At 38.8% G+C, this 13610-nt stretch overlaps 1 pseudogene; it reads right to left on the reverse strand.

Annotated features, from left to right (window-relative positions):
- Positions 1-1552: 1552 nt before the first annotated feature.
- LOC144372229 (carnosine N-methyltransferase-like) lies at positions 1553-13571 on the reverse strand (annotated as a pseudogene).
- Positions 13572-13610: the final 39 nt, after the last annotated feature.

Below are 13610 nucleotides of genomic sequence, written 5' to 3' on the forward strand. Positions count from 1 at the left end.
AAGGAAGGAAGAAAGAGAGAGAGAAAGAAAAACTTCACCTAATCAAGATCTGCTAAAGGTAGTAATTTATGGCAGCATATGTAATTTTTAAGCTCCATCTATCAAGGAACAAAATTGTGTTAATATGAAATGACATGAATGCCTTCTTCTTAAGGACACACCACAGGGGATAATTGATCCCTGAATTTCATAGTCAAGATTTTCCACATTAATAACATTATGACAGTTTTTACTAGTATATGATTAACTAAAAAAGTGCTTCCTTTCATGATCCTAGTAATCCAAAAATTTTAAAAAGTACATTATTGTAAACATCACACTGGACAAAGTGTATTCACTTTTAGTTTGAAATCATACATTTCGAATGGGCACATGTTTATTTTCCATTCTTGTAGTGCTACTTTTAAAAAGACTTTTGTGTCTTACTTAGAATGTTGAGATCATTTCAAAGTGATCCATGATGAGTTTGCTTTCATAAAGTGTTCTATTTAATGTGCATAAAAGACTTAATTACCCAATTATATTTTACTGATTAACTTTAATATTTCATACAAATTAAGTAGCTGATTCTTCTCTAAATTCAGGTGAATCAGAAAAAATACAATCAAATAATTTGGAAGGAAAATGAATAAATTTATATTTTATATATAGATTGCTCAGGAAGAAAGCAAATAAAATGACAATTCCACATGTTGAATGTAACGGAATCTTAAACTTCCAAAAATAGCATATGAAATGCATATAAAACAATACAAAGGCGATTATTATAGACTTCAATACAATCAGTCATTACAATGGCAGACTTGTGAGAGTTTCATGAAGACACTGGAGATTAGTTTTTTTCAATTGAAAGACAATTGTGGGCTTCAGTGAAAAAGTATATATGAAGGTTATTTCCTCCATCTTTACTTGTGCAATGGAAATCTGCATTGCATACTTTATTTAGGAACAAAAGAATTGGTAACTTAAAGTGAATAGACACTTTTTCTACATATTATTAGTGTTAGGGTCGGGCAAACGTTGGAGGAAGAGACCACCAAGAGACTTGTCTCATGCAAAAGGAAAGGGTTTGGGGGGGGAGCGGGGGGGGGACCAGCATGCTAGGGCCCAGAGCTCTCCTGAGAGAAACTGGAGCCCAGAGTACAGCTTAAGCAGAGTTTTTATACAGTGTTTAAACAGGGAAGCTCATATGGCAGTTAGGGTGCAAGAGTGGGATTGTTACAAAATAACCATTGCAGAATAATCATGTGTTTTGTCAGGGGGTGTTGGGTCAGGGTACATTTTGACATAAGTAACTGTTTTTAACATAAGTTTCGGGTTCCAGGAAAACAGAACTTAAACTTACAGAAAAGCAAAACTTAAACTTAACAGGAGAGAAAAACTTAAATTTAACCTTTACATTAGGAATAAGAAGACACCACTGATTTGATGTCTTGTAATCACTGATAGTTGATTTTGAGTTGTTTATCTCAGCATTTGTTCTTATTAAACTTTTCTGAATGATATATCCTAAAACCATTATTGTGGCTTATGAACTACAAATAAGACAAATTCATAATAGTATTTCAAAATAGAGAAATCCTTCACAGTCTATGTTGACAATACGGATTCTTTGTCCACCTGTACCTGGAATCTATTTTGCAGAACAACATTGTTTATATCCTCATAGCTCAATTCTATGGAATAATTCTTTGCCAAATTTTCAAAGTGGTACAGCAGAGAACCAAGATTTATCAAAATTCACCTGGCTTGTATGTGTTTCATATTATATCAATATAGTAAATTACATTGTGAGCTGTGCCTATGCAGAAACAGGTGGCAATATAGTGCCACCTACCGCATTATGAATAAATCTCCTGAAAATCTTCTGCTGTCAAACAAAATTTAGAACCAGGAGGAAAACTGTGGGGGTCAATATCAGGGAAAAAAATGGGTGGCATCTGATCTTCTGATCTCCCATTATTGCTAAACAGGTAGATCCAGGAATAAAGTGTATGTTTATTAATTTTAGAACATCTGTTCAGAACAAGGTTGAGATAAAAGAGCCTAAAACAACAACAACAACAACAACAACAACAAAAAACACTTAATTCCTATCCTTGACAAGGATCACCTAGCACAGCTAATTCCCAGTCCAGATTTCCTAGTTCAGCAACAGGTATCAGAATAAGTTCTTTAGTAGGATCCCATCTGTCTTAGAAAAACTCAAAATTTCTTTAATGATTAGCTCAAAAGCCACGCAGAGAACTGCACTTGCATTTTTCTTACTCTCACGGAGGTTGCCCAAGCCTCCCCTGCAGCCCTTGTGCAGCTGAGAAAGGGTCAGTGGGAGGCAACAGTGTTGCTGGATTGCCTGCTGGCCCTAGGCATCTCAGCCTTGCTGCTCCTAGCTACTGAAAGCGCTGTGGCGGCTGGTTTCCTCCAGATGGCGCTCGTTGCAGACATGCCCGGAACAGGCTGCCCACCCCGCCCCCACCAATCTCAGGGTTCCAAACACACTGGGGTCTGGCTGGTTTTCAGCTACTGAGCTTGTATGGACTTCAAGGAGTGATTGTAGTTGCTTTCAAGTATATAGATTAACAATAAAGTGCTTTAATGTATATTTTCATGATATAATTAACAAATTTGCATGAATGTAAGACAAAAAATTCTTGCAAATTGTCAAGCTAATATTGAGTGTTATCTTTGTAGTATATGAAGTTTGATGTCAATGTCTTACCAAATTATCTGTTCTCTGACACTGCCTGTACCTGGGCATCAGAGATATATGTAAATTGGCAGGTCTGCAGTATAAGTTGGTTGGCTAGCTGGAATAAGATTTATTCCCAAGTATTTTTAAAATAGTTTTTGTTGTAAATGAATACATTTTATATATTTGTATTTGATGCTGAGGATCAAACCCAGTGCCTCATGCATGCTAGGTTAGCGCTCCACCACTGAGCTACTAACCCCAGTTTCTATTCCCAAGTATTTGTGAGGCTATTGTGAATGAGATACTTTTCCTGATTTCTCTCTCTGCAGATGCATCACTGGAGAAGAGGAAAGCAATTAATTTATGTAAGCTGACCTTTTATCCTGCTACTTTGTTGAATTTGTTTATCAACTTTAGAAGTTTTCTGGTGGAGTTTTTGGGGACTTCTAAATATAGGATCGTGTCAACAGCAAACAGAGATAACTTGATTTGTTTTCCTATTTGTATCCCTTTAATTTCTTTCTTTTGCTGGATTATTCTGGTGATAGTTTCAAGGACTATAGTGTATAGTAATGATGAAAGTGGATACCCTGTCTTGTTATTGATTTTAGAGAAAATGTCTTCAGTTTTTATCCCTAAGTATGATGTAGGCCTTGAATTTGTCATATATAGCCTTTACAGTATTGTAATAATTTCCTTCAATTCCTAGTGTTTTAAACACTAGGGTTTCTCCAGTATTTTCAACATGAATGGGTGATGGACTTTTTTGTATAGTTTTCTTGCATCACTTGGGATAATCACATGATTCTTATACTTAATAATCACATAATTCATGTGGTGAATGGCATTTATTGATATGCATAAGTTGAACTACCCTTACATTCCTGGGATAAAATACACTTGATCATGTTGTACTATCTTCCTCAGTGATTTTAAATGTGGCATGTCAATTTGTTATTTTGGATTTTCACGTCAATTTTCATTGGGTATATTGGTCTGATATGTCTTTGTCTGGTTTTGTTTTCAGGGTGACATTGGCTTATAGAGTGACATTTGACAGTGTTCCTTCCTTTTCTATTTCATCGAAAAATTTGATGAGAAATGGCATTAGTTCTTTTTTAAAAGTCTTACAGACCTCAGCTGAGATTTCTCCTGGTCCTAGGTTTTCTTTGTTAGAAAGCTTTAATTGCTGCTTCAATTATATTGCTTCATCTTGGTCTGTTCAAATTTTCCAGATACTCATGATTCATTTTGGGTCAGTCATATGTGTCTCAGCATTTGGCAATATATTCTAGATTTTCTAATTTATTGATATAAGTTTTCACAACAGTTTCTAATGATCCTCTGAATTTCAGAATTGTCTGTGGTGATATCTCCTTTTTCATCTATGATTGTGTTGACTTGACTCTTTCTATTTCTTTTAGTTAATTTGGCTAAGAGTTTATCAGTCTTATCTTCTAAAAGGACCAAAAATCTCATTGATCTTTGGTAGTTTTACACTTTCATTAATTCTATTATGAAGTCAGTGTTAGTATAAGTATTCCAGGAAGAATAAAGAGATTCTTGGCCACCAATATCCGACATTAGGAAATGTACATCATTAATCACTATCTCTTCTACCTTACTGCCTACTGTAGAGTATATATGTACTATTTTATTCATATAAAATTATTAAAGGTGGATCTCACTATTGAAGTATGCTTTCCCCCTTCATATCAATGTAAACCCTTACTTTCCACTATTTTTACTATTTTTAAAAGTCTGCTTTATTTTTTTTTCAGTTTTTCTACCAGATATTTCCCCAGGAAGTAGATGAGAATTAGCAATTAAAAATCAAGAAGTCACTGAATACCACGCTGAAAAGATGATATTTGAGCAAACTTTGAATGTTAAATTTAAAAAAATAGCAAACACTGACTTGAGTTGTACCGATTCTTGTTTCCTTTTTCTACTCTTTTTGAGTTAAAATGTGTCAAACATTGTTAAATCACACTTATGGCTTCTGTGGTCTTCTTCTTATGCAAGAGACCAAGTGACTATTATACTTCTTATGCAGTGTGACCATTTTGAAGCTAAACTTCTCCTGTAACCATATTTTGACACCACAGCCAAAAAGAGAATAAGTGAAATGGAAGCTCAGACAATAGAAAATGAAGATTGAAAACTGGCCTTTGTCTTCCAAATTTATCATATAAACTAAAAAATATTTATTTGAAGGAAATTGATTAGATATTTGCCCTCCACATCTTTAATCACACACACAAAAAAGACTTCCCCTTGACATGGGGCAAAGCTAAAGAAATTATAAAAATATTGAAAAACTAACATCCTTTTGTCAGTAAGAGCTTATGTTCTATGATGTTTTCAAATGTTTCAAGAAACTATGGTTTACATTAATATTGTGAGAGTTAAGTATCTTTTTTAATGTAGTATAATTTTCTTCTTGAAAAATTTTAAGGAGAACCTATAATTTTGAAAATAAAAAAAGAACGTTTTTATAGATGCTAGTTTCCCCCGCATTGTCCAAACCTACAGTGATAATTTTGTTATCCTGCTTAGTGAATAGCCTCCATATCCTGTTTTAGAGAATTCCCATGTTGTGCAGTTGACCCCATCCAGCTACTTGGGCCACATGGCCTGGCCGCCCCTGGCTTAGGCTAAAAAATACAGAGAAGCATTTGAGCATCTGCTTCTGTTGCTTTTGCCATTCTCAACCTGGTCACTGGTCCTCTTCCAGGGAACCAAGGGCAGGCTAACACCCAGGGCACTCTGCTCTGAGCAAGGCCCCATTGCTGGTGCCACCTGCTCCTGGACATTGTCACCACTTTACCATGAGTTTTATGGGCCCCCAGTCCTCCCTTAGCTCCTTTTGGGTGACTGAAGTCTGAATTTTCTCCTTGTTCCTAAGGTTTGGGAAATTTTCTGAGCATTTCATTGAAAAAATTGTGCACTCCTTTAGTTTGTATTTTGAAAACACCAAAGATTCTTAGATTTGGTCTCTTAATGTTATCTCAGATTTCTTCAATATTCTGGTCAGGGTTACTTAATATCTTTTCTTTATTTTTGACTCTATATTCAGTATTATATACTTTATCTTCAAAGCCTGACATTCTGCCTTCAAAAATGATTTATTGAGTCTTTAATTTCCAGGATTTCCATTTGGTTCTTTTTAAGAATCTCTCTTTTTATTTAAATGATCATTCACTTCCTGTATTTCATCTCTAGTTCATTCCTTAAATCTTTTAAGTCACTGAACATTTTAAGTACAAACTTTCTAAATTCTTTCTTCATCATTTCCTTAACTGTGATGTCAATGGGATCAGTTGTTGATCAGTGTTGTGAGCTATTTGGAGATTGTTTGATACTTTACTTTTTCACTTATATGTCTATTCATCTTCTGGGATGATTATTGCTTCTACTTTTATACAAGGAACTATTTCATGAGCTGCTTTCTCTTAAGAGAACCTGGTTGGGAGAATATCCATTTGTTCATACTTACTACACTCAATGTGTGTCCTCTTCTCTTCTCACAATCAGCACCACATGAGAGAGTGGTATAAACATTAAACCCTGTTTATACAAGCACTTCAGAACAAACCATATACTAATCAACCTTATGAGAAACAAAAACTAGTTAAAACTGTTTTTCACAGTTCCTCTAACCCCAAGTATAAAATCATAGTAATGATCTGGAAGTTGTTGAGAAATTAATTACTAAAGATTGCAACATTACTATTATATTACATAGTGAAGAAGAGGGGAGTATAGATGAATTGCAGGGGGTGGGGCAGGGAAGAAGAGATAGAAAAATATCAACCAGGAGAAAAAAACATGCTGGTTGCCATTCTCCTAGCCAAAAAGATGCTGATCTCACCCACTGTTCTCTGAAGATCAGACCCCAGGATAACTACTCAGAAGTATTCTTTATAAAAATGTATCTACCTTGCTTCAGATGGTAATACACATTTATATGACCTCTGTTTCAGAATACTGTTATACAAAAACGATCATGAATATTTCTTATAAGAGCTTGTTGCACTGGAACAAAGAGCACCTGGGTCATGCAGGTGTCCTCCTACCTGCATGTGCTTCAATCTCCTGATAATCCCAATGACCTCCAGGCCCTCCTGAGCACAGAGTCCATCTAAGAAGTCACAGTCTGGGCAGCATTTGTCAACAGAAGCTAGGAGACCACACCATGCAGAATCATCCTAGGGGCTGAGGGTGAGTGTGAAGGGCTGTCCCTCCTCTCCCTGTCCCCTGTGGATAAGTGCTGCTTATCAAAAATCTCCTCCAGAATCAGCCTGCAGCTAAGGATAATTTGCATGATGGACAGAAATCTCTTAGATTGGAACAAGAGAAGACGTGACAAGCCAGCCCAGCCGAGGCCTCAGGAGGCAGACTCAGGGGAACCTCCACCCTGGTCTGCACACCCCTCCTTCTCGGGCTTCTCTGTTACTGCACAAGTTCTTCCTCAAGGAACCGACCCATGGAGCCCAGAGTTCTGGGATCAACCTGGAGCTGGCTCTCAGCTCAGCATGGCTCTGCCTTTGGGGGGCAGGATCCTCAGGATTTTATACCCACACTTGCTTACTGGTTGCTGTGAGTCTGAGGGGCCATAGCTGCCAGAAGAGAGGGGCTGCTGCTCACATGGTCAATGACACCACCCTCCAGTCAGCCCATGGGACACTGGACTTACACTGAAGGGAGGGGGCTACCAGAAAGCCAAGAGCATCCTTGAAGTGAGCCTGGACTAGGCAGGCAGAAAATCCTTTGGAAATCTTTCTCAATGTTAATCCCACCTCTCCTTTTCTCTCTGTGGAGTCACCTTGGCCTCCTCTGACCTGACTCAGCCATCCTGAGTATCTGGCCATCAGTAAGACAGCTAGTAACACTGCTCTAAAGGCAAATTGGGGCATAAGTATGGACATTAGTACCAGCAGAAACCATGCCAGGCTCCTTTACTTGTCAATTATGATGATAGCAAATGACATACACTATCCTTGGTCTGATTTCAGGTTTCAACATAGAAAACCCAGCCACCTGTCCACCAGCAGGAATCAGGTCACAGATGAGACTACTTCTGTACCACAGCACATGGCAGTAGGAGCAGCTGGCAGTGACTCATGGTGACACAGAAGGGTACGTGGGACAGGAAACACCTGCCCAGTGTTATTCTGTGTACCACTCACTGAGCCACGGGCATGACCTTGGTCTCCACTCACTCAGCTGGTTTCCCACTACATCCAAGCTATGGAATTAGAGTGGAGATACTGACTGGAAATTGAGTTATCCCAATGGATTTGTTAAAGCCAGGTGAGGTGGTACATGCCTGTAACCCCAGTAAACCAGGAGACAGAGGCAGGTGGATTCCAAGTTTAAAGCCAGCCTCAGTAACTTAGGGAGGCCCTAAGCGACTTATTTCTAAATGAAAAATTAAAAGAAGGGCTGAATTTGTTGCTCAGGGGTGAAACCGCCCTGGGTTCAAACTGCAGTACCAAAAGAAAAAGAAAAAATAATAATTTTTTTTTATTTTAAATTGAAAGTCATATCACTTCTATCCGTAACCATGAAGCAAATAGTTCACAGTTTTCTGGATGGACAGTGTCTCTAGAGAACCTGGTTTCTGCATTAGACACTCACACTCTCTTCCCTGCATTTGAACAGAGTGTGTCAGGAAAAGGACCTCCTTTGACAGGTTGGCCTTGACTGAGAAAACAAAAGATTGTGAGCCTGTAGGATGTCATGGACAGCATGACACATGCTGACCTGACCAAAGCAGTTCTCAGTGTCTGAGGACAAGTTTGTCCAACAGCTCATACAATTAAGAAGTGTGCACATGGGACTTAGGGGAGAGCAAGGACCACCATATTCTTACACCCAAGAAGAAATGCTCACATGCCTCCTAAATCTGATCAAAACTAAACTTTGTGTAGCATAAAAGCAAGTACATGTTTGTCCTTGTGGAGATACAGTCTGGGACAGGGACGTAGATAATTTCATACTGTACTCCCCTAGGAGGAGGGAAAAATAGCACCAAATGAAGCAAAGACAGGTCCATGAAAGAGATCAAGAAACCAGAATGTGTGAATGATCATGGGATTCAGCCCTAATCTATGGCTAGCCTTTCAATGCTATTAAATTTTTAAAAAATGGTCCCAATTAGTTTTACATAACAGGAGAATACATTTTGACACTTTGTACACAAATGGAGCACAACTTCTCGTTCCTCTGGATATACCTGGTGCAGAGACACATCAGTAACAAAATCATTAATGTTTACAAGGTAATAATGTCTGTCTTATTCCACCATCCTTCCCAGCTCCACACCCCCTCCACTCTCCTCTGCCCAATCCAAAGTTACTTCATTCTTTTCTCCCACTCCCTCTTAAGAGATCAGCATCCACTTATCAGAGAAAACATTTGGCTTTTGTTCTTCTATTTCAACATAGTTCTTGAAACACTGGGCAGAACAATTAGACAGATGGAAGAAATAAAAGGGATATGTATATGAAAAAAGAACTTAAATTAGTACTATTAGCTGACAATATGATCCTATACTTAGAAGACCCAAAAAGCTGCACGAGAAAACTTCTAGAACTAGTAAATGAATTCAGCAAAATAGCAGAATATAAAATCAACACCCATAAGTCAAAGGCACTTCTGTATACCAGTGACAAATCCTCTGAGATTGAAATGAGGAAAACTACCCTATTTGTATAAACTTCAAAATAAAATAAGATGATTGGGAATCAAAGAAAAAAGTAAAAGACGTATACAATGAAAACTACAGAACCCTAAAGAAAGAAATCATAGAAGATACAGAAATATCTATCTTGCTTTTGGACAGAAAGAATTAACATTATCAAAAAGGATTGCTTTATTTTGCTTACCATGATATTCTTCAGCTCCATCCATTTTCAAGCAAATGCCATAATTTCATTCTTCTCCAATGCTGAGTAATATTGCATTGCATATATTTGCTATATCTTCTTTATCGATCAATTGTTGAAGGGAACCTAGGTTGATTCCATAGTTTAGCTATTGTGAATTGACCTGATATAAACATTGGTGGGGCTGCATTACTGAGGTATGCTGATTTTATGTCCTTTTGTATAAACCAAGGAGTGAGAAAGCTAGGTGAAATGGTAGTTCCATTTCAAGTTTTCTGAGGAATCCCCATACATCTTTTCATAATGGTTGCACCTAATTAACTAAAAAAACTTAACACAAAAAGAAAAACGAAACAAAACAAACAAACAAAACCAAATAACCCAAACAATAAATAGCTAAAGAACTAGACACGTCACAGAAGAAATACAATTGATTAAAAGTATATGAAAAAAATCCAATGTCTCTAGCAATTAAAGAAATGTAAATCAAAACATTCTAAGATTTCATCTCACTCCATTTAGAATGGCAATCATGGAGAATATAAGCAACAATAATTGTTGGTGAGGATATGAGGGGAAAGGGTATGATGATCAGTTTTTGATAATAAAACAACTTGCGTGGGTGAAAATTGAGAGCTCAAAGCAGCCAGTGTTTCTCTGGACAACTGTTTTTCAAGAATGTCCTGAAGTAAAGATTTACTTAGTAGTATTTACTCCTGCATCCTCCTGAACACAAGTGTCTTGCTGACACAGATGGCCTCAGACCTCAGCACCAAACACACTCACTATGGGATGACAGTGATCATGAGACAGGGAGGAGGATGTGAGGTTTCCACAGTGAAACAGACACATAATCATGAGCAAGGCTGAGAGGGGCTGGGTCAGCCATCCCAGTTCTGTAGGTTTTATCCACATTTGGATGAAAAGGGCATTGTGAAGGAGCCCTCAGTGGACTGCTGGTGTGGGGTACAGACTGGGTGAATGGCTCCCCCAATCAGGTCAATGGCTGCCTGAGCTGGAGTGTGATCCTCCCTGCAGGAGCTCCTTGTCTGGAGCACGTTCAGGCTCTTTCCACCCTCTGCAGGGCCTCTCCTCTCCCACCATTCTCACCCCTTTCTGCACCTCATGGGTCTCCACTCCATGGCGTCCTGTCTCAATCCCTCCCCTCTGTACACCCAGGCCTCTCCCTCTGCACCTTGCCAGACCCTGCAGAGGAGACTAGGCCCAGAAATATGGCCAGAAGATTCTCTGAACCCTGCTGCAGGCCAGCAATAGGGGCACCACAGCAAACATTCCCAGAGGTTCTCAGCCTCCTCCAGAGTCAGGTAGATAACAGGAGACTGGCCTGAGCACCCTGGTGGCCATCTCCTATGTCCTAGACCAACCTATCAGGACCTCCAAGTCAGCCCCAGGACCACCAGAGGTTGGTGGATGCCTGCAGCTTTAAATACCTGACTTCACCTGCCCAAATATCTACATACCTAAAGATCCTTTGTCACCAAATTGATACTGTCTGGCTCCATCCTCATCCTTCATGGAAAATGAACAATTTACTATACAAATGAAAACTAGGATCACAATCTAAACATTGGGAAATGAGTATCATTCATTCATTCACTGAAATGCTTGTAAAGAGCTTTAAGTTTCACAATGACTAACCAATATTAAACACAGGCAGTAGTAAAAGAGAAAAACTGAAGTTTGTGGATAACATGTGCAAGTGGTGGCCAGACAGGGGGATCAGCAGGGGAGTCAGGTCTGTCAGCTGCAGGATCAGGTGGAGGAGTGAGGAGTGCGAGGTGGTTTGCTGGTCTTTGGCCTCTAAGCTGCAATGGCTGTGTGAGGAGCATGATGATGCTACCTCTCAGCTGAGCTTCACTCAGGTTGCCTTGCAGCAGGTGATGGATGAGCATGAAGTACTATGTGGGAGGCTATTTCAGGCTGAGAGGTCAGCATTGGTAGGTCAGCATTGCCCCCAAAGTTTGTACCTGTTATGGGAGCCCAAAAGCATGGTGCTGTGGCATGGCCCCTGGAAGGAGAGGAGCAGGCAGAGGAGGTGGCACCTGGAGCACAAGGCATGCCACATTTGGAAGCCCAGATGCCAGCCCCAGCATCTTTGCTTTGTGTGCCAGGACACCCATGTCCTTAGTCCCAGGCAATGCAACCCCATGTGCAAATGTCTGTACTCTACATTCAGTGCCAATCCCAGTGGGATTCCCATACTCCTCTACAAGCCTCTGTAGTAATGAAATCAGGATCAGCAGGAGCAACAGCCACAGCACTGGCAGCAGTTGCACCACAATTGCTTCCTGTAGTGACCTATTCACCTCGCTTGTGGGCTCCAGTGGGATGCCAGGAGGGAATGGGTCCTCAATGTGTCCAGAGTTACTGGTGTGACCAGAGTTGCCTGAGTTGCTGGGGCCAGGATAAATATCCTGAGAACCTCTCAGGTAGATGCCACCTGGGAGATAAAAAAAAAAAAAACTCATATGCAAAAAGAAGGTCCTGAAAGTCCCCAGAGAATGACTTCCTTGAGGGGAAGCATAAGTCAAAGCCAGAAAGAGGGTCAGGAGAGGCCCCAGGGGAGAGACCCCATGTGGGAGAGCATTAGTCTTAGCCTGGTGCTTTTAATTAAAAAAAGAATGTCATTGGGATTTTAATAGGAATTGCATGAAATCTTTGTAAATGTTTTGGTATTATGACCATTTTGGCTATATTAATTCTGCCTATCCAAGAGCATGAGAAATCTTCCCATCTTCTAAGATCTTTTTCAATTGCTTTCTTTGGTATTGTTTAATTTTTATTGTAGAGGTCTTTCACCTCTTTTGTTAGGTTGATTCCCAAGTTTTTTTTTTGTTATTGTTATTGTTTGTTTGTTTGTTGGTTGGGTTTTGCTTTGTGTTGAGGTGAGAGTGAATGAGGAGGTTTTCCTAATTTCTCTTGCTGTAGATTCATTGCTTATGTATAGAAATGCATGTTTCATGGGTATTGATTTTATGTCCTAATTTGCTGAATATATGTATTGGTTCTAGATGTTTTCTGGGGAATTTTTTTGGATCTTCTAAATATAGAAGTATGTCATAAGCAAATAGTGAAAATTTGAGTTCTTTTTTCTATTCATATCCCTTTAATTTCTTTCATCTGTCTGATTCCTCTGACTTGAGTTTAAAGATTATATTGAATAGAAGGGATGAAAGAGAACATCCCAGCCTTGCTTGAGTTTCATTAGAGAAAATGCTTTCTGTTTTTCTCATTTAGAATGATGTTGGCCTTGGGCTTAGCACAGAGAGTGTTTACAATGTGGAGGTATTGCATACCTTGTTTGTTTAGAGCTCATCATGGGCATCTTCAAGCATGACCTCTTGTGGTATGAGATGACAGGGTCAGGTGATAAGCAAAAAAAACGGATTCATCATCAGGAGTCATGGAAGAAGAAGATTAATTCAAATGACTGGATTAGATCCTACTAAATAGAAAAGAGTTTTGTTTTCAAATTTCAAATAAGGGGGATGTAATCTTGAAATCCCACCAAAAAAGTCTCTCCAATTATTAAAATACAATTCTTTGTGTATATTTTCATTCTGAATCAAAAAGAAGTTTTAAATTTTTCTGTCTAAAAATGTCTGGAGATTCAGAAAGATTGAGACATTTGTAGGTTTGGCATTCAAAGCAGAAATGGAATCTATTTTGATTCTCAAAATCATAGCTATGCCTCCCTTTAAATCCATAATTATATGATCAAAATATTTGAAGAGCAAAATCCTTTTTCCTGAATTAACATATTTTTATAAATACAGAATATTAATGTATGGGTCTAGGTTTCAGTTTTTAAAGCAATAATCACACACTCTCCAATAACACACTTGGACATGAAAATACACTTACTAAGAGAATAGTTGCAGCTCGGAATGTGGCATGTGCTCACAATGAAAGTTCCATGTTGACCAGTCACCATGGTAATGTGGGATACATATCTTACCTTCCATTTCCACTCCGTTGATCTAGTGAGTGAGTTGGTATCAGAG

This window comes from Ictidomys tridecemlineatus (assembly GCF_052094955.1).
Source record: "Ictidomys tridecemlineatus isolate mIctTri1 chromosome 2 unlocalized genomic scaffold, mIctTri1.hap1 SUPER_2_unloc_1, whole genome shotgun sequence".
NCBI lineage: Eukaryota > Metazoa > Chordata > Mammalia > Rodentia > Sciuridae > Ictidomys > Ictidomys tridecemlineatus.